Here is an 18,901-nt window from a genome sequence, read left to right as displayed (position 1 = left end):
ATATGTAAGGAGACCTTTGGAGAGCGGCAAAGCACCTGATGTTATTAGTGTCAAGTGACAGAAAGGTGGAACAGATGTCAAGACTCAAATCTATTTGGCTAATACAGTGCTTCCTTTTGCAGGGTTCAAAGTCCTGGGCACTTGGTTGGGTTCTAGGACCCCAACTCAACAAGATTTATAATACATGTTTAAGTATCTTGTTGAATCAGACCCTAGAGGGTTCTTCTTCCATTAAAATTGTCATAAATATAAAGGGAAGGGTAAACCCCTTTGAAATCCCTCCTGGCCAGGGGAAAGCTCCTCTCACCTGTAAAGGGTTAAGAAGCTAAAGGTAACCTCGCTGGCACCTGACCAAAATGACCAATGAGGAGACAAGATACTTTCAAAAGCTGGGAGGAGGGAGAGAAACAAAGGGTCTGTGTCTGTCTGTATGCTGGTTTCTGCCAGGGATAGACCAGGAATGGAGCCTTAGAACTTTTAGTAAGTAATCTAGCTAGGTATGTGTTAGATTATGATTTCTTTAAATGGCTGAGAAAAGAATTGTGCTGAATAGAATAACTATTTCTGTCTGTGTATCTTTTTTGTAACTTAAGGTTTTGCCTAGAGGGGTTCTCTATGTTTTTGAATCTAATTACCCTGTAAGATATCTACCATCCTGATTTTACAGGGGGGATTTCTTTATTTCTATTTACTTCTATTTTTTATTAAAAGTCTTCTTGTAAAAAACTGAATGCTTTTTCATTGTTCTCAGATCCAAGGGTTTGGGTCTGTGGTCACCTATGCAAATTGGTGAGGCTTTTTATCCAACATTTCCCAGGAAAGGGGGGGTGCAAGTGTTGGGAGGATTGTTCATTGTTCTTAAGATCCAAGGGTCTGGGTCTGTAGTCACCTAGGCAAATTGGTGAGGCTTTTTACCAAACCTTGTCCAGGAAGTGGGGTGCAAGGTTTTGGGAAGTATTTTGGAGGGAAGGATGCGTCCAAACAGCTCTTCCCCAGTAACCAGTATTAGTTTGGTGGTGGTAGCGGCCAGTCCAAGGACAACGGGTGTAATATTTTGTACCTTGGGGAAGTTTTGACCTAAGCTGGTAAAGATAAGCTTAGGAGGTTTTTCATGCAGGTCCCCACATCTGTACCCTAGAGTTCAGAGTGGGGGAGGAACCTTGACAAAAATCAACATCAAAACTCCTGTTGACTTCAGTGGGAGCAGTAGCAGGCTCTAAAGGACTTTAAGGGTGGCCAAGTCCCCCAGATGTGTGATGAGGGAGCTTACCAATTTTTAAATGGAAAAATATTAGGCCTGATATTGATGGGATTTGGACGCCCAGTTCTCATTAAAATAAATGGGAGTTTGGGCACGTGAATTGCATAGATGCTTTTGAAAATCTCAGCTTATTTGTTTTGTCCTCTGTATTTTGTCTGTGGTGTGTGGAAGCAGAACCATGAAATAAGGCACTTTCCAAACTTTCTCCATGCTCCCAACAACAGTTTCCTGCTCAGCTCTTTATTGTATAAAGATCTGAGAGATTGATGGAAACGCCCCCTCCCAAATGCAAAACTACATTAAAAAACAGTGTTCAGTAACAAACTTTTAAGACAGGTTTCAGAGTAACAGCCGTGTTAGTCTGTATTCGCAAAAAGAAAAGGAGTACTTATGGCACCTTAGAGACTAACCAGTTTATTTGAGTATAAGGTTTCGTGAGCTACAGCTCACTTCATTGGATGCAAGTGAGCTGTAGCTCACGAAAGCTTATGCTCAAATAAATTGGTTAGTCTCTAAGGTGCCACAAGTACTCCTTTTCTTTTTGCAAACAGTTAAGAGCCATCCTATTTCTTCTAAAATGAGAACATGCTATGTAACTTTAACTATCTCACATACTCACACTGAGCCTGTCAGAGTCTTTAATATATTTATCCTTATAAACAACCATGTGAGATAGGGAATTGCTAGTATCCCCAGTGTACATATAATACAGAGACTAAGGGCCTGTTATACAGAGCAGCAATGGGCAAAACTACTGTAAGAAAGAGGCAACTAAATGCAATGCCTTAAACGGCCCAATGCTGGCACAAGTTTGCCAGGTTTTGGAGTGGCTGATAAGACCATGTGCAGTGTCTATGTTTTTCCAGCAGTAAATGCAAGTGAAAGTCAACACTAAAAACTGTAGCTGCATTTCCTCTTTGCTGCTCTTTTCTTCCTCCTTCCGAGTGTATTTGTCCTGTTTTTTCCCCTAGAAAAAGGAATTGTTCTGTAACAATAGCAGCAACAATGACTGTGCCCGCCCACCTCAACTAACTTCTTCTCTTTTTCACAGAAGGACAAATATTACCATCTTTTATATACCATTTTAACAGATTATATACAATTTTAACAGATTAAAAAAAAAACCTCTCCAGCTGAAGGGAAAGGGAACAAAAGATGTTGTCAAAATGAAAGCCTTACCTGATACTTTACATTTTAAATGTTTTAACTGTTTTTCCTTGTTCTGTATCTTTAATAAAAGGTTAAAAAGATGTTTGAATGGTGTTTTTGCCATAGTACCACAGAGGCTGAGATCTCTATATCAAACCTAGAACCTCATTTAACACTTTTTAAAGCTGGACAGTGACAGGCTCACATTAACACCTCTGACACTTGGGGCCCATATATTCCCTCTGAATTAATACCCACCTCAACCGCTAGATCATCCTTTCCCCCTTTTCAATTAAGCTCATTTTATTAACATCTCTGTTATTCTTTGGATTCTCTACCAGCATCCATCACCATAGTACCCAAGTGCTTGCTCTGATAACTAGAAAAAGCTCCATATTGGAGACTTGTCCCAGAAATGGATAGCACAGGAGCCCGTCTTCCCTGTGAGCATAATGTTTGATCAATGTGTCCAGTAAGCTGGTTTAAGTGAATCTTTACACATTAAAGTTAATTTTGTTTCACACAGCGATTAGCAATCAGACTACATAGGGTGGATATTTTAGTGACTTGGGGCCCAATTCCTGCAAGTGCACACCGATGTTGACCTCTCATTGGAGTAAAACAGGGGGTAGGGAGAGATTCTGCTGGCAGAGAGTGTTCAAAATGGGTTCCCCCCACATTTGCTGACTAGCAAGGTGACGTTAGCCACAAAACTACATTATTGATAAAGAAAAGTTAATTCCCCTTCAGAAACAATGATCCTGAGAATGTTTGGCTGCTGTAAAGGGGAGCTAATATCTAACAGAATTACATAACCAAAGGTCAAATTCTGCCCTGCTTTAAGATCTTGCAACTACACTGAAGTCATACATTGAAGTCATATGGGGATTGGAGGGAAGGGGATGCAGCGCACAACACAGCCTAAGATGTTTCTGATTCAAGCAAGTGTTAAAATATGCACTCTTCAATTTGCAACTACCCTAACTTTTGCAATGGGGTATGAATACTTACTGTTCTTTAGTGCTCACATACACCTATTTTTCTCCAAGCTCTTTTTGGCTTGTGCACTGGCTGGCTTCATAAAGAAGATACTACTCTTTTTATTAGAAAGGCCTGTATTATTCCAAAGTCAAACTCTCTAGAAAATACATTCTTCAGGAATAAATCTCTGTGTTTTAGCCCTGCCCAATTACGAAGACTGTCTTAGTCCCTATTGATACAAAACTCTAACTAGCTTTAGTGGGAGAGTGACCAAGAAAAGTCTTGGCATTTTACAATCAGTGATACAATATAAATCCATCTTTGGAAAAAAAATATTGGCTACAGTATATGCTTAGCCAGTTAATGCACCATTACAAGGCATATTTAATTCAGAATGTGCATCAAATCTAACTAATGCCAAGTTATAGAAAGCACACAATTTTATTTTTATTTCTTAATTTGGTGAGTAAATGTACTGCTTACTAAAGCGAGAGGACTAATAGTACTGCCTTTAGGCACACACACAAAGTCATTGTACAGGCTTGCTAGCACAGCTCTAGGCTACTAGAACTGCCGATCAAGGCAAATTTGTGTGTATGTGTGATTGAAATAACCGGTTTCATTTTCATTTGTGAACAAAATTAAGGATTGATCTCAACTTCCAAAAGATAGACGGGGTAGGGCACTAATGCGTTTTGCCACCTAGCCCTGGCCCTCATGTAATAAGCAACTGCTATGATGGAGATAAACTAAACTACATCTGAAAAGATCAAATCAATATATGAAAGTTCAAAGAAATTGAAGAATCTATAAGTAGGCACATCTCAGCACGCATGTCATGGCCTGTTCAAGGGAGAAGACTGTTCATAAAAATGGAAGCATTTTTTTTCCTCCCACCAAAGAACAAAAATATAAGGTGAAATAAAGGACTATTTTCTACGAATTTTCCTATCAACAGCTTACTGCTCTGTTTCTGATTAGCAGCTCCTGCTGTAACACCACCATATTATGGGACTCCTTAAACTGTTCTATCCTGATAAGACCTTATTTCACTGATCTCCTCCTATCTAAATGTCAAATATGAAAGTCCATTTTGCAATTTGGGTACATTCAGGAAACACTCTGACATGTCAGGGAAAAACACAGCCCGCTTTTTTTATAAAACAAAACCCAAACCCAAAAAGAGATACACACTTCAATGTGTAACTGTCCTCAGAACAACCTTGTATGTTTTTCAAAATGTCAAAACTTTCTTTGATGCAATTCCAAGTTCCTGATATTCCAGACCAAAAAGAAGGCAATTTTGACAAGGAAAACAACAACAACACCACCACCACATAAGGATATCTTCACCAAAGACTCAACAGCAAATTCATTGAGAGTTTGCAGGACTGGATGAAGATTTCCCTTGACTAATAAAGGACTTACTATTATATTACTAACTTATGTTTGAAATAGGTGATTCTTGGATGGTTTATTCATTTACTACGATTTGTCTCATCATTGAGTAAGCTGCCTATCCAGCCCTCTTCCACCTATGCCATATATTAAATATACAGAAATAAACAGCTGCATTCATCTAAAGAAGGAGAAAATAACTCCTCAACTAATCCCTGCTGTCAGCTCACCCCTGCAGAGCTACTGAAATCTTGTCTCTTTGCAGTGCTGTTTAAATGATTAATTGCTTTTCTGTGCACCAGTGAGATACTGCAAGTGCTCCATTTGCTCTAAGGGGATTGGGAAATTTTCTCCACACTTCGGTTTCCTCCTTAGAAGGAAACTTGATTAGGACTAGTTATGTTTTTACATGGGGGGGGGGAGGCAAACATTCCACTGTTTCATGCCATTGGCTACTTGTGACTCTCTCTGCCTCTCTAACTAGATCTAGTGAGCAGTGGCATAAAAATTGGGAATTATTTGGTTTCAATATTCCAATTATAAAGAGACTTTTGCATTCTAATGCTGTGGCGTGCACAGACAGACACAAAACAACATCAAAATCCACAACTTTTGGGGCTCTGCCATTAGTCTCTAGTCCAGTCCCTTAAAAGCAGAAGAGATAAGAATGTTTTTTGTTTTTTTTATTTTTGACTGTAATAAATCCATCTCTTGTTTTCACCACCATCTCAACATGACCTGTAATGAGGGCTGTTGCCTTGTTTTGAGATTCTTCAAAATGCAAAGCATAAACTTTAATAAATGACAGAAGTGACCATGAGATTTTATTGATCTAATTGCCATTTAAACCTAATCTTCATATTATACATCTAATTCTTCATATCTTATTGTACACTATTCCATTAATGTTTCCAGCATGTAAGCCCATTACAAATCAAAGATATAAGAAATTGCTTATCTTTATCTACTGTTTATGTATGCATAGGCATGTAATTTCAGAATAAATTAGCTTGTCTGATAGCCAGTTATGTTAATACTGCATTGCATCCAAGTACTCTACCTCTACACTGCGAGCTGGGGTGTGATTCCTTTGCTCATATACACACAAATATGCTAGTTCTCACTGAGCTAGTGAAAGCAGTGCACTGCCATAACAGAGGTGCCAAGTACAAGCTCGCTTGAAACCAGTGGGCATGTACTTGGCATGGCTCAGCCATGTGTCCACTGCTGCTACCAGCTAGCACGAGAATGTGTACACAAGCGGGGGAATCACACCCCTATCATAGTGTATACATGCCTTACTGTGCTTTATCAGGCTACATGCTTCTACTTCCCCCATCATTCATAGTTTCAAAAAAGTCCTTTCCTTATAGGACTCTTATGCAAAAAAAACCCTGACAAAAAAGTCACTTTCCTCTAACACTGAACAAGGAACATTATTATAATAAGGAAAACAGTATTATCCCCCAAAGCCATCTCTGTGTTTCACTTCATTTTCTCCCTCAAACCATCTCCACTTCCCAATGTCCTGATATCCTGCTACAGTAAAAGAAATAGTATTTACAACTTCAGATCAAAAAGGTCTTAATTCTAGATGATGGAATGTTAGATGTGAGCATTTAGAGTTACAGTGATTCAGTGTGTATTTTGCAAATGATATATGATAACTCATTGCAACACGAGCCACAACAAATGACATACCAGTCACGTACCCCCATGACCAAGCTACAGTAGAAAATGCAGATAATATAAGGCATGAAACATTTGATGCCAAAATCAGTGGCATTTGAGTACAAGCAAAACACTGCAGTCTCTTTGGATCTTCTCACAAGTCCAAATTTTCTTCCTGGCCTGTTTTCAGGAATGTTAGCGGAATTGCTGAATAAAAGACTCAGTTTTATGTCTAAAATGTTGCAATTCTTCTTTAGAGCTGAAATAAAGTAGTAGTGGACATGAGGACTGGAGGGGGAAAAAGTCTTTCTAAAGGCTTGGGGCATAAAAGTCATGTTTTCAAAACTGAAGTATTTTCACTGATAGGAAGATGGATTTAAAGGGAAAGAGGAGAAATATCTGATAAACTGATACATGTGCAGCAGTCTGGCTCATATATAAAAGGGGTTCCCTGTGCATTTATTACCTTATTATTACATTGCCATGCAAACAGGATAACTAGGGCAGTACGAACATCTATCATGGTGACTTATCCCCAGAGATGTGTTAATCGTATAGGAAATTTACCAAAAGAGATAAGTTGTTATTTCTACTTAGTCAGCCAAATATTACTTCAGGATATTGCCCATATAGGAGTCCAGGAATGCCCAAGCTGCATAATTTGGGGAATCTCAAATAGGAGTACAGAAGTTTTTTTTACTATATATTCGACACCAGTGCAACTGGTTCTGGAATACTGAGTCCAGTTCCAGTGACTACAATTCAAGAAGGATGTGGATAAATTGGAGAGGGTTTAGAGTAGAGACATGGGAATGATTAGAGTATTAGAAAACACATGAAACCTCCATGCAGTCAATCTATTTAGCTTAACACAGAGAAGGTTAAGGGGTGACTTGATTATAGTTTGTAAGTACCTACATGGGGAACAAATATTTAATAATGAGCTCTTCAATCTAGCAGAGAAAGCTAGAACACGATCCAAAAGCTGGAAGTTAAAGCTAGACAAGTTCAGACTGGAAATAAGGTGTACATTTTTCACAGTGAAAGTAAATAAGCATTGGAACAACTTCCAAGGGTCATGGTGGACTCCCCATCACTGAAAATTTTTAAATCAAGATTGGAAGTTTTTCTAAAAGACATGTTCTAGGAATGATGTTGGGGAAGTTCTATTGCTTTTGTTATACAGGAGGTCAGACTGGATGATATAAGTGAGATGAGTTAAAAAATTCCAAACAAAAATGCTAGACTCAGACTTAACTGTGGAGCTGCTATCATGCCTCCATAGTATATATGCTTCAGAGTAACAGCCGTGTTAGTCTGTATTCGCAAAAAGAAAAGGAGTACTTGTGGCACCTTAGAGACTAACCAATTTATTTGAGCATGAGCTTTCGTAAGCTGTAGCTCACGAAAGCTCATGCTCAAATAAATTGGTTAGTCTCTAAGGTGCCACAAGTACTCCTTTTCTTTTATAGTATATATGTAATCACGATTAATTTTATTAAAATTAAATTTTACTTATTTAATATTAATTCTCCATCTCTGAGAACCCTTAATAGTTGATTATTTATTGTATTTTTCATCAAATGATATAACTTATTTCAAGAAGTACTGTTATTATGGCTTACTACCAGCCATAATGCTTACTACCATGAATAGTTCCACTGAAGCCAACTTAATTTGTCAATAGCACTACTTGTGGTAGTAAACGCCATGCTGGATAGTACATATTTGCTGCTTCTGGTCTATATTAAAAATGTAGACTTCTGTGGATGGTCAATTTACTTGGAAAGAATGTATCCTCCACTCTACAGAAAAGTCTAAGGATATATCAATAGTGACAAGTTAATTAATTTTATCACTTGATATACTAGTATACAGAGAAGCAAATTAGACCATTGGAATAAAGGAATCAACTGCCTAGTTAAGTGTCTGCAGTTAAATCGTTGTACAAAACCTAATTGTTAGTTTGCTCTACAGTAGTGAAATATTTCGCTGCAGAAAGCAATATGTGCAGTCTCCCTACATGGAGATCAAAAAATGAATAAGAAATTCTTTTTTACTTTGACATGAGGAAAGTGAAGCTCAGATATGCTTAGAAACAGGGAGGCATGAAAAAAAATGTTGTAAGACTAATGCTTATAATGTTATAGTTCCAGGCCAGCAAGTTGCATTCAGATTGATCATTTGAAAGTTAATGTGACCTTTGTTTATTCAGGGCCAGATCCTCAGATCCAGTGAACCCAGCAGTGCAAAATGGATGGAAAGCTGACCTAAAGAGACATCATTGTTCTCCGCTAGCAAAAGGGAATTACACAGATGGTGTAAAGCTAGAATAGGGGGCTCACCCCAGTCCCTCCATAAAAGTGTGTTTGGAGGCCAGAGCTAGGAGGGGAGGAGACATGTTGGGGCGGCAGAGCTAGAGTGCATGATGCTCTGCCAATCCTTGGCCAGCCTCAGGTTTGGGGGGATGGAGAGGTGACATGGTGCTAACTTTACTTATTCCTCTCTTCAGCTTGCTACAGCTGAAGTTCCAAGTCCCAAAATGTATATCTTGTATGATCAGCAGTCTTGAATACAAACAGAATCCTTATGTTGTATCAAAATTTAAATGAAAATATAGCATATAAATCAAGTCTTCAGGCATTAATGTTTAATTATTTCTTGCATAGTATCAATGGACAATATTTTTCCCTAACCGTGATTTGGATCAAATCATGAAGTCTTTACTCAATTTTTATACAGCCCTTTCTCTAGCAAAATTCCTAATGCTGGAGAAAGGGTTTAAAAAAAAACTGAAAGAGAATTTCAAGATTTCACCCTTTTTTTGACTATATATGAAAAATAGTCCTGTGTTTATGCACCTGATTGTCCTCTCATGAACACAGGGTTTACTTCAATGTAATGTCACTGATTTCAATGGAGTTGCTGCTAATTTACACCAGTATAACTAAAAACATATATAAACACAGGATGTGACAGCTCAGGAAATGAACAATCATGCTATTCTACTCTCAAATAGCCAAGAACTAGTTATGAATGCATTCTGAGTAAGGCTATTACAGAACTGACTAAGACTGTGATACATGTGATTATATGGCTGTTGCTTACATCTTGTGGAAACATGCCTCAAAACTGTAGGTGGCATTTGACTATACTTTGTAGTCCAAGTCACTTTGTACAGATGTTTACTGTATCATATCTGACACAATAGGACAGTCTGTTCCCCTGCACTCACATATAGACAAACATGAATACCTCATATCATACAACATTCACAATCTGATGGGAAGGATTTAAGATGAAAAGTTAAATGAAATATGGCCGTGAAGAAATGCAGGGACTGAGATAACTGTCCATAGATAATTAAAGGGTGTGAACACCAGGACTGGAGAGTCATTATGGCACTACACTGTCCTCCCCATCCAATGCCACTATCACTCCTATCCCATCTATCTATCTATCTATCTATCTATATTTTAACCCACTGGTTAATACGCAGCATGGCCCTCTCATGTAAGACAAACTGATGAATTTATTACATACGCACATAGAAACTATGTTATGTTCCGCTATGCCAAGTTGTCCATTCACATTCCGATGTCACCAGACTTGCTTCTAGAAGCCCCATCACATAAGCCATTTACATTTATACTGGGCATAGTTCTCAAAGATATATTGTAGGGAAAAGCCCTGCAGTTGGAGGAGGTTTGACCTAGGCGACCACATGACAAAATCCTCTCCATCTAGAACTCTAATTGTATGCACAAAATATGTAGTCACACACAAGCCTATACATGTCTGTGTATGACTTCAATGAGAAAGTAGGGGACTGAATGGACCAGAATTGACACTCATCATACTTTTAACTTGTAAATCAAAGTCAGAGAAATGTGGAGTAGAAAGAGGATTTTTCAAGATACTGCATATTAATAGCTTACTGATATTAATAGGATTTTTAATATAACATAGGAAGTTGAATATTCATGATTTCCAATCCATTTAATGTTTTATTGCACAGGCTATAATGAAACAGGAAATTGGTCCAATAATTCCTAATCACATAAGTGTGTGCAAGCAGAAAGGCTGTACATTGGACCAAAACAAATGCTCTTCTTGGACTGGGTAACTGTATGTATAAGCATCCAGCTGTGGTCATTCGCAAGTGCAATTATCCACTATGCACGGGTGAAATTTGCTTGTATGTGCAAGACTACTGCAGGGAAGGATGATCTTGGGTAAAATTTTCAAAAATGCCCAAATGATTTAGGAGTCTAAGGCCCATTTAGATTCTTAAGTCACTTGGGTGCTTTTGAAGATTTTACCTCTTGTCTAAGGCATAGTCTGTGATTAGGAAGGCTGAATTCAATTACCTGCTCTTACCCAGACTTCCTATGTGATTTTGGAAGTCTTTTAATCTCCTAGTGCCTCAGTTTCCCATCTTCTGCTTGCGTGTTATAGACCTTTCTCCCACCCTTTGCTTGTCTTATCTATTCAGATTGGTCGCTCTGCAGGACATGGCCTGTCTCTTACTATGGGTACATCTACACTGAAGCGAGGAGGTATAATTCCTAGCTTGGGTAAATGTACACATTCTAGCTATGATCAAGGTAGCACTTTAAAATATCAGTGTGGCCCACTGATGCTAGATACATACTTGAGAAGCTAGCCTGAACTGCTGTGATCATGCCACTGATTGAACTAACATATATGCGTCTAATCAAGCTGTGAATTACACCTTTCAGCTGCAGGGTAGACATACCCTATGTGTATGTAGAGTGCCCAGTACAATGAGGTCATAATTTCAATGAAACACTCAGGGGCCATTGTAAATAATAATAATACATAATAGTGACACAAGTCCCACTTCATCCTTATTTGATTAATTAAATGGGACTTAAGTGGTGTATAGACCTCATGAATTTCATCCTGAGCCTACCATTTCTGAAAATCTGGCTCTTTAATGTTCAAATAAAAGGATGACATTTTATACATTTGTTAAAATATTGGCATATGTACATCATGACATCATCCTTGCCACAGGCTGTTAACACAACACGGAGATTTAAAGAAAGGCTGATTGATGTCTGTGTTTCTTTTGTGACCTGTAAACAGATGTATCTGTAGAAGAGAGTACTGAGTTGAAAGCAAGGAGAAGAAGAATTAAGAATATTCAGTAATGTGAATTTCCCTGAAAAAAAAGAGCAATACAGCTTACCATTTATTTCCAGCATGTGAAGTGGTACCTCAGTCTCATTCCCACTTCCCCAGAGACCAGCGTGCATCCATATGAGGGCAGATTGTATACTACTGGCAAAGAAGCAACTGTGGAATGACTATAATGCAGCATTATGTGGGTACTAAACAAGGAGTAGCTTCTGAAACTTCATCACTTTCATGGGCCAGAAGCCTTTAATTTGTACTGGCCCTCTCTTACAGCAAGTGTGACTGGAAGTGCTTATCCAAAATCATTTTAAAAAACTAGATATACTTGACCATCCACTCAGGCTCCTAATACTTATTGCTGCTAAAGGATGACTATGAATACACATGTAGCAGGACACTGCTTAGCTGAAAGTCTAGGGGGTTCTGATTTCTGAAGGCGCCACTGCTGCTGAGGAGACAGGAGGGAAATACAGAAAATCAGGGGGGATGGCAGGAGCTTCTCTCTTCCCTATCTCACATGTTCTTCCTCAGAGCCACATGGTGGTACTCACGTTGGCCTGCACCTTACTCACTGTTAAATCCCATTCATCTCAATAGGCCTATTAATGGAATAAGGCACTACCAGAGATGAGTAAGGGTATCATCCTCTGGCCCTCAGTGAATAGCTTTCTGGGAACCTGGATAACGTAGCAACTCCTCACTGTCTCTTTCACCCTCTGCTCTGACAATCAAGCAGAGTGAAGATTTTTGCTGTTCCTCAGTTCTTGAGCCTTTTCTCTGCCCTCCCCTTCCTGCCCAGGCCCCCAGCAACAAAAATTACATGGAACCTGATCCAAAGAGCCATTCAAAAAGCAGAGGCTGTGCTGATAAGCAAGCCTTGTGGGATGTAAATGAATTTCAGATTAGCAAGAATTTCAGTAACTTTGGTTCAGGTAATCAAGGTTTTATGGTACTGTACTTCTGTTCAGTTATAGTTCTTGATCATTTATTATGTGGCACAACCTGGGAGTGCAGATCTATCTTGCATATACCATTAAATGCAAGAGCATTTAGTAATAAGACCCTCTAGAGAGAATATTACCAGAGATTATGGACTAATTTGGCCAAAAATGTCCCTTGAGAATCTCATTGCTTCAACAGAGGAGACAGGCTTGATGAGTATAAGACATAATAATAATAGAATTCAAGAAAGCTTTCTACATTTGGATTCTGTATTTACTAAACTGGTTTCTAATCCCTAACAATTTATTTTATTTGTATTAACAGACTATTGAATCAATGTTTGTTTTTTTGGCTGTTGCATATCATTTCCTTAATGTTTGTATTAAATTTGGTTACATTGTATTTTTTAATGCTTAAATCTCTATTTTTCTCTGAGAAATACTTCTTAATACACTAATAGCCTAAGTAACATTTTTATGCTAATTAAACCCAGTCCTGCAGTCCTTATACCAATAAAACTACAAGAGGTCACATAGGTTTGAGTCCTTAATCTCTCTTTTAAATATAGATAGATAGGTCATATTTCATTTAATCGTATGGATATTTATGTTTCAGTGCTTTGAAAATTTACTATCAAACTGAAAAGCAGCACACTTTAGAGAAAATTCTGCACTGTCTCTGAAAAGTAGGTCTGTAATTATACCTTATAAAAAAAGCCAGAGGAAGTAAACTTCTAGTTTACAAAGCCAAAAAAAAAAGAATTTATTAATGTATAATAAAGCCTTTGGTAGAGCAATGTTACAAATCCAGTTGACACACACCCATTTAATACAGAAGAAATAATAAATAATATATTACATATTTTGTTTTAAATGGATGTGTGTCTAGCTAGATTTGTAACATAACTCTACCAAGGTCTTTATTATACGTTAATATTTTTTTTCTATTTTCCTCAGGGAGGAATATTTGTGGAAATGGAGGCTCAAGCCAAATCCTCACAAAACAACAGTCACTGCATTCCATCTTGAGAACAGGAATCATAGAATATCAGGGTTGGAAGGGACCTCAGGAGGTCATCAACCCCCTGCTCAAAGCAGGACCTATCCCCAACTAAATCATTCCAGCCAAATCACTAAGCGCATCCTAAAAGTGACCTTCTGTGGCAACAATGTGCAACATGACTCCACTCCTACCTATCTCGGTGTGAAGCTGCATTTGCATGCTAACCTTCCATTACCATCTGAAGAAGGTAGCTGCCAAGATGAAGACAAGGGTCAACCTGGTCCAGAAACTGGCAAGCACAATCTGAGGAGCATCAGTATCAGTGTTATGGACATCAGCGGTGACCCTTGTGTATTGTAGCCGAATATTGTGCACCAATATGGATGAGAAATAGCCATACTCAACATACTGCAATGTGGTGCATCACTGGAACCCGCAAGTCAACCCCAACATCTTTGTTGCCAGTGCTGTCGCACATTACTCCCCCATCTGTTTGCCAGGATACTGCAACCCTTTGGGAATTCCAGAGGACTGTGGAAAATGAATGTCTTCCCATCCACCAGGACCTTAACAATGTCCCTCACCACCGCCTGAAGTCACATAAGCCCTTTTGGACCCATGCATTTAACCTGATGAAGTTTGGAAAGCCAAATGGAGTTCACAAGAAGTCACAAACACCTCGTAAAAGACCTGATGCAGAAGTTCCCTGGCTTCAATCTCCCACAAAGCTCATAGGCACCCCTAAACCATAGCCACACAATTTTATATTACACAACAGTCAAAGAGAAAAAAATTGCAGTCAAGCAATGTTAAATTTATAACAAAAGATGCAAATGCCCAAAGGGGAATTTTTGCTTTTAAAAAAAAAATCTAGATTTGGACTGCATTAGCTATGTCCAGATCTGTCCTAATCCAGGAATTAACTCAGAAAACCAACCTGAATATATACATATATTTTTACATTATTGTTCTGTACATCATTAAGTTACTGTGCTTGCTTAGCGTGTAAAAAAGTGTGAGGATTCTACGTTATTGTAACTTCTCTGTATGACTATATGTTTAAATAACTTTGTGCATAGGTTTGTGCACAGGGGAGCTGAGAACCCTGTTGTGTCAAGCATTGTCCCCATGCCATATAAAATATACCCAGTGTGAATACCCACACATGCGAGCTTAAATTTGCTTTCTACAAGCAGTCATGTGAAGAAAATCATCCCAATGTTCATGGAAAGTGAAGCAAAGTTATTTAAGAAAATCAATTGAATAGTCATGGCATTTTTTGTGGTATTTCCTTAGCCATACGACCTCATCCTACTTCCATGGAAGTAAATCAAAAGACTCCTATTAATCCAATGGTACAGGATCAGGCCATTAGCGTGCACACATATATGTGCCTAGGCATAAGATTTTAAAGAAACTTCTCACCATTTGCATCTTCTTGTCTCAGTGGAGAATTGTCAGCATAATATTAAACTTATAGGAATAACAGAAAACTGACAACTATTTTTCCACTGAGAAATATGCACAATTCAGTGTTTTTTAGAAGTGCTATTACAATAAAAAGCAATTATGGAATATAGGTTTAGACATGTCGTCCAATTTCATAAGAATTCAAGTCAGATTTTTCAGGTAAAGAAAGGAAAAAAGTAAAAAATACATATATTTAGTGTCAAAGTGGTCTCTGTATTATTCATCATCATATGTGCACTAACAGATCCAAAATAATTAGTATTACTCACTTTAATTAAGTTACGCAATTCCCCTGCCTAAAAGAGAAACACAAAGAAATGCAAAGTAATTATTCATTGATAACATGCTCTTCTGTCGATCTGTATCTGTAACCTCAATTTTTTCTCTCTGTGAATGTTGCATAAGAAAAATCAATGTCATCCAGGTCCCTAGTTGTGCTAGAATGCTGTATTATGCCTTACATCTAGTAAGTTTGACTTCACAGAGAGATACTGCATATCAAAATGTTAATGCAGAGAAAGAGGTGATTATTTTCCTAGATAGGATGTGAGGCTGCCCGCTGAAAATGTCACAGAAATGTGCAATCCATAGCTCACAGGAACAAGGACTCCCCCGAACAGTGCTAGAGACATACTACATGAACTAAGCAAGAAGATCAAAGGTCATTTATCGTGGATAGAGATTAAAAATGGCACTGACAAATTAAAAGAAAGAGATGAAATTTTTGGTTGATTATGTACAGCTTAGCCAAACCTCAGAACCTGCAGAAACCACTTAAGATAAGAACATAAGGATGGCCCTACTGGGTCAGATCAAAGGTCCATCTAGCCCAGGATCCTGTCTTCCGACAGTGGCCAGTGCCAGGTGCCCCAGAGGGAATGAACAGAACAGGTAATCGTCAAGTGATCCATCCCCTGTCGCTCATTCCCAGCTTCTGGCAAACAGAGGCTACGGACACCATTCCTGCACATCCTGACTAACAGCCATTGATGGACTTATCCTCCATGAATTTATCTAGTTCTTTTTTGAACTTCATTTCTTCCTCCCCCAACCCCCCCCCCCCCAAACACACACAGAGTCCCCTCAAACCCTGCACCCTTTGGGAACTCAAATGTGATCCCAGTGGACACAGAGCCCACCTCACACTCAAAAAACATTACTACGAGCATGCCTCGTCCTTCTAATGCCAAACTCTGTGCCAACTCACATTTAACCACTTCACCACTTAGTGTGTGCCCACGAGGGGTATGAATACCAGTCACAAAACTCTGAAATCCCAGCTACCTGATAGCTGTTTGCACAGCAACATTCATGGTAATCCCCACAGTACCCAAGATTTCCCACCTGGGCTCAGGGGTTGGCAGTTGTGTCTTACAGTAAGTGGTGTATTCTGGCCAACAGTGAGGCTTCCAGACTTGCTGTAACACCCTTGTTCCCAATCTTATGAGGCAGAAAGAATGAGACTTAAGGAGAGGGTCTGAGATGGTGCTGAACTTTAGATTTGGGAGAAAGATACATGTGGGGGGGGAAATCAGGAAATAAATAGTGAGTGGGGGGCAGTTCATAGGGATTGGGTAGGGAGGTCCAGCAAGTACTGGAGAAGATATGATCCAAAGATTTGGCTTCTGTTTATACGATTGGAGGTTTCATCAGACACTACTTTTGCCCAAACTAGCAAAATAATGCAGAATATTTTGTGCTCAGATGTTCTGAGGTTGTCTTCTCTCTCTTCAGTTTCCTATAAAGTGAAATTATTCTTGCTGATTTTGCTTTCAGTTCTGCTAAGACGTGAAAATCTACTGACATCCAACCTTTAGAAAATATTTTTTTTAATCTTGAGATTAAGGCCCTGAAGCATCATTTATTGGGTTTTCCATGAAGAAGAATGTATCTGAAGCAATTTGCTCTGCTTGTACTTTGCAGGGGGAAAATACTTTATTAGTACTATGGTAAACATACATCTTCAGAATGTAAAGCTATCTTCTGTATAAATATCTTAATTCCAGGCTGTGAAATAGGGAAGCGAAATATATGTTACCAGAGACAGATGTGATTTAATATCTGAAAATATAAAGAATTCTACAATTGCTATGGAGATTCCTCCTTTCCCTCCCTAAGTCAGAGCCAAATAAAATGAGTCTTGTACAAAATACTCCATTATATTTTTTCTATTCAAGCATTTGTTAATATATTAAAAATATACTGTCTATTTCATGTCCTGTATTATACACTGCCTAAAAAGTCGGATATCTTGACTATAAAGCCATATCCACTTAAACCTGGGTCTTAAAATTAGTTTTCATAACTTAAGAATGGTGGGTGCTGATCAATATTTGGTTGCGTTACCTACAAGCAAAACCAAACATACTGATAGAAGTGTGGCTATTGATTCAGTAGGTGTCGCTCCTCCAGCTGAATCAGCACCGAACCTATTGTGACAGACTGACAATAACTTGCAATATCCCGAATGAACTTTATCTAATTAAGTTTAACATCTTTGGAGCCCATAGTATTAAGAATGCAACTGTGTAGTGCATTATATCTGGACGGTATTAGGAACTCCAAAGGACTTTTTGGAACAATACCTGTGAAGTGGATTTCTTAGGAAGTACCTGGGGATTACAAATGACCCACTTCAAATCCTCCTTTTTCAAGCTACCACCAGGGGAGGGGAAACCCATTGTCTATTAATTCCAGGAGCCAGTGAATTTCAGCTCAAAGACCACTGCACTACATAAAGGGTGGAGTAAACATGAACCTGTGTTTATCTTTTCAGAGTTTGCTTCAGACTATCGGGTGGGGGCTGGAGTGATGTCTATGCCATTCCAGACCAATCTTTGTTTCTTGATATCCCATATACAGTATGTTAAGGGCACCTTTAATGTGTGTCAAACAACTGAATTCAGGGCATTAATGGGGTCCTCATATAACCTAAATTCTTTACTCCTTGTGTCACTACTAGCATGAAGTGAAAATATCTATCACCCTTTGTCACGGTTCCTCCCCCACTCTGAACTCTAGGGTACAGATGTGGGGACCTGCATGAAAAACCTCCTAAGCTTATCTTTACCAGCTTAGGTCAAAACTTCCCCAAGGTACAAAATATTACATCCGTTGTCCTTGGACTGGCCGCTACCACCACCAAACTAATACTGGTTACTGGGGAAGAGCTGTTTGGACGCGTCCTTCCCCCCAAAATACTTCCCAAAACCTTGCACCCCACTTCCTGGACAAGGTTTGGTAAAAAGCCTCACCAATTTGCCTAGGTGACTACAGACCCAGACCCTTGGATCTTAAGAACAATGAACAATCCTCCCAACACTTGCACCCCCCCTTTCCTGGGAAATGTTGGATAAAAAGCCTCACCAATTTGCATAGGTGACCACAGACCCAAACCCTTGGATCTGAGAACAATGAAAAAGCATTCAGTGTTTTACAAGAAGACTTTTAATAAAAAATAGAAGTAAATAGAAATAAAGAAATCCCCCCTGTAAAATCAGGATGGTAGATATCTTACAGGGTAATTAGATTCAAAAACATAGAGAACCCCTCTAGGCAAAACCTTAAGTTACAAAAAAGATACACAGACAGAAATAGTTATTCTATTCAGCACAATTCTTTTCTCAGCCATTTAAAGAAATCATAATCTAACACATACCTAGCTAGATTACTTACTAAAAGTTCTAAGACTCCATTCCTGTTCTGTCCCCGGCCAAGACGACTACAGACAGACACAGACCCTTTGTTTCTCTCCCTCCTCCCAGCTTTTGAAAGTATCTTGTCTCCTCATTGGTCATTTTGGTCAGGTGCCAGCGAGGTTACCTTTAGCTTCTTAACCCTTTACAGGTGAGAGGAGCTTTCCCC

General features: G+C 38.8%; 1 protein-coding gene across 13 annotated transcripts in view; it reads right to left on the bottom strand.

Moving 5' to 3' along the window:
- CHL1 (cell adhesion molecule L1 like) overlaps positions 1-18,901 on the bottom strand; it is a 203,889-nt gene that overhangs the window by 110,842 nt on the left and 74,146 nt on the right. The window contains exon 1 of one of the 13 annotated variants that reach the window (XM_078853557.1): positions 15,307-15,333. The exons of the other annotated variants lie outside the window; for them this stretch is intronic. The gene's annotated coding sequence lies outside the window, so the exon portion shown is untranslated. Of the gene's footprint in view, positions 1-15,306; positions 15,334-18,901 lie in introns of those variants that run through there. 13 annotated transcript variants of the gene reach the window in all.

Source organism: Lepidochelys kempii, chromosome 7 (genome assembly GCF_965140285.1).
Source record: "Lepidochelys kempii isolate rLepKem1 chromosome 7, rLepKem1.hap1, whole genome shotgun sequence".
In the NCBI taxonomy this organism is placed as follows: Eukaryota; Metazoa; Chordata; order Testudines; family Cheloniidae; genus Lepidochelys; species Lepidochelys kempii.
Note: the sequence above shows the minus strand (reverse complement) of the source record. Positions and strands in the feature narration are given on the sequence as shown.